Source organism: Nothobranchius furzeri, chromosome 12, assembly GCF_043380555.1.
Source record: "Nothobranchius furzeri strain GRZ-AD chromosome 12, NfurGRZ-RIMD1, whole genome shotgun sequence".
Taxonomy (NCBI): Eukaryota; Metazoa; Chordata; class Actinopteri; order Cyprinodontiformes; family Nothobranchiidae; genus Nothobranchius; species Nothobranchius furzeri.
This window is the reverse complement of record NC_091752.1, coordinates 49,061,666-49,064,997: the sequence shown is the minus strand read 5'-3', so window position 1 is coordinate 49,064,997 and position 3,332 is coordinate 49,061,666. Positions and strand designations below refer to the sequence as shown.

At 49.4% G+C, this 3,332-nt stretch overlaps 1 protein-coding gene across 2 annotated transcripts in view; it reads left to right on the top strand.

The window, feature by feature from the left end:
- The first annotated feature begins 2,010 nt into the window (after positions 1 to 2,010).
- grin2aa (glutamate receptor, ionotropic, N-methyl D-aspartate 2A, a) overlaps positions 2,011 to 3,332 on the top strand; it is a 267,809-nt gene continuing 266,487 nt past the window's right edge. Inside the window, exon 1 of one of the 2 annotated variants that reach the window (XM_054750460.2) lies at positions 2,011 to 2,262. The gene's annotated coding sequence lies outside the window, so the exon portion shown is untranslated. The remainder of the gene's footprint in view (positions 2,263 to 3,332) is intronic. The other variant, XM_015945976.3, reaches the window with a different exon arrangement.

Here is a 3,332-nt window from a genome sequence, read left to right as displayed (position 1 = left end):
CTATAAATGTCCTAAACAAGTTTATTAAAACCCCCAAAAGACTACAAATGCCCTGAATGGTTTTATTAACACCCTTAAAGACTAGCAATGCCATAAACGAGTTTATAAACACCCCAAAAGACTAGAAATATCCTTAAATGTGTTTATAAGCATCCTAAACCCATTTTATAAAAGGGTTTATAAAATACATATATATTTATATCGAATGTGTAAAACAAGCTAGAGCTGGCCACACCCACCCCGCTTGGGCTGCTATGAGCTGAGACGCTCCATACTCGGGAGTGGCTTGGACTAGAGCCGCTACTCCTCTAGCCAAGAGAAATGAGAGGGAGCTCTAATCTATGTTTCTCCTATTGTGAGGTCTCACATTTTTTCATTTGTTTTAGGCACATGCTCTTAAAACCAAACACTGCCAGTGTTTGTAGAAGCAGAGACCCACATGGGTATAAAACGCATACAAGGATGCAAATTGTGAGTTTTGCACAAGATGTCCTTGACCGGAAAAGGGTGGCTTGCCAACTCTGGGTCAGGGGACAGGTCCTGCCTCAAGTGGAGGAGTTTAAGTATCTCGGGGTCTTGTTCACAAGTGAGGGTAGGAGGGATCGGGAGATCGACAGGTGGATTGGTTCGGCGTCTGCAGTGATGCGGACGCTGAACCGATCTGTCGTGGTGAAGAGGGAGCTGAGCCAGAAAGCCAGGCTCTCGATTTACCGGTCGATCTACGTCCCAATCCTCACCTATGGTCATGAGCTTTGGGTAATGACCGAAAGAACGAGATCGCGGATACAAGCGGCCGAAATGAGTTTCCTCCGTAGGGTGGCCGGGCTCAGCCTTAGAGATAGGGTGAGGAGCTCGGACATTCGGGAGGGACTCGGAGTAGAACCGCTGCTCCTCCGGATCCAAGTGAGTCAGTTGAGGTGGTTTGGGCATCTGGTCAGGATGCCTCCTGGACGCCTCCCTGGGGAGGTGTTTCGGGCATGTCCTGCCGGCAGGAGGCCCCCGGGTCGACCCAGGACACGTTGGAGAGGTTACATCTCCAATCTGGTCCGGGAACGCCTTGGGGTCCTGCCGGAGGAACTGGTGGAGGTGGCCGGGGAGAGGACGGTCTGGAGCTCCCTAGTTGGGATGCTGCCCCCGTAACCCGGACCCGGATAAGCGGAGGAAGATGACGACTATGTCCTTTTTTATGCCCAAAAATATTAGGTGCCCCAATGACTTTATAATTCCGAAAAGTGAATAATAACTCGAAAGCCTTAACAAGAGCATCTAAATAGCTTAAAAATATTCTAAACATATTTTCAAATGCCTTTAAAGACTGTAAATGCCCACAAGCTGCCTACAGACTTTCCAAACATCCTCATGATTAGAGAAAAAGAGGGAATTGTTGTTGCCGAAAACAGACTCAGACGACGAAATGTGACAGAAGGGATGCTATAGCTGTTGTGATGAGTTCCTGCTCTCCCTGATGCGTTTTAAAAATGATCTCCCCCTTTTCCTAAACTGAGCGACCTGCTGATGAAGCTCTAGCGCAGAAAGGAGAGAGAGAGAGAGAGAGAGAGAGAGAGAGAGAGAGAGAGAGAGAGAGAGAGAGACTGCTGGTCCGTCTGTCCAGCTGCCCCTGCATCTGCAGAAGCGCGCGCGCATACACACATTCAGCACACACGCGCACGTTTCTATCTCTCTCTGACAGACACACGCACGCACGCACGCACGCACGCGGCGTTCGGAACGAGTCCCATGCACGCGTTGCTGCCTGCAGCCGGAGTCTCCAGTGTGCTTGGTGTATGTGCGCGTCTCTGCGTGCGTCCGGTGGCCGCTCGCCTGCCTCTCCCCCTCCGCTGCGCCTCTCCTCCCCACCCGGCATAGGAATAAACCCCAGCCTGGGAGCTCTGATCCGCACCGAGGCGAAGTTGAGTCCCCACGATGCGCGCGGGCCAACAGAGATTGCAGCGGAGAAGCAGCAGTGTGGGCGCACACACGCACCGAGGATTGGATTACAAATAACTGTGATTTTACTCGCCGCTGCACGCTTTTGAAGTGATAAACCAGTGGATTTCATTCATCATTAATTTGTTCTTGGACACGCTGGGAATTATTCTCTTCCAGAGATTCTGTGATTCCTCTTTTTTTCCCTCCTCCTCCGGTCGTGCGGTGTTTGAGAGTGAAAACCACCAGAGGCTGCGTGCTTCTTCTCTGGAGAGAGTGGACTGTTGCAATGTCATCCCACACCACTGTTTTGGAGCTCTGTGGAAGGGAGATGCTGTAAGTATTTGGTCTTTTTAGCCTCCATTAAATTTCACCCCCCGTTCCTGATGACCAGTGCGGCGTTTTGCCCCCATTAATAAGCAGCGTAACCAAAGTGCTGCACTAAAACCACAAAAAACACAACATGGGCAAAACAAAACGAAATAAAACGTCCAATAAAAGAAGAACATCAAGTTTGGTCTCGACTCTCCTATTAGGGCCATTTCCACTTCATTCAGCTGGCGCAGTGAGCGGAGCGCTGGCTGCGCTAATCCATGCCACCACATCTAAACCCGCATCTAATGTCAAACACGCTCATGCGTGGTGCACCCGAACTGCCTGCACATTTAAAGCTTGGCGCGAGTCATAGTGGATTTTGGACGACACATTGCGGGGTTTTGAGTCGCGCCACTGGTTTGGCACAACTTCTGTTCTCCAGGATCGGCTCGTGACATCACGGAGAAGGAACCCAGGAGAAAGATTGTAAAAGTTCAGGTCGGGTTGTTTCCTGTTGTACTGTGACATGAAATTATCAGGAGTGATCAATTAAAAGCGAAAACGCGCCATGAAGGGAGCGTCTTGGTTAAAATAATCATGAAAAAAAACTGTAAAAGGAGGTGTCAAACCAGAGGGGGGCGCGCTTGCGTCGTCTTGGCTTTATTGAAGCTAGAAGGGAGATCCAAATAAATTTCCATCCACCCTCTCAAACCCACCTTCTCTCTGATTCAGCCAAGTCCTTCCTTCATTAGAAACATGATTATATTTTCTCTACTTAGAGGGAACAAAAATAAAGATGCTGCCACACACCCTCGTTCCGTTTGGGCTGGGTACGGTAAAAGCACATGTTTTGTACCAAAGTCTGAAAACGCAGGTGATTTTGAATGGGATGGGAGTGTGTTTTATCACGTGATCATCAGCGGCACCTCTCTGGCCTTTTGGGAAAATATCAGTTTTGTCTCAAAGCAACAGTCGGTGAAGTAAAGCTACGTTGTCCTGGCCTGTTGGGTTTGTTTTGTAGCTCACTCTGCAGTTAATCCCTGAGAAGTACGTTCATGCAATCGGCCAATCACACAGCTGCACCTCAGTGC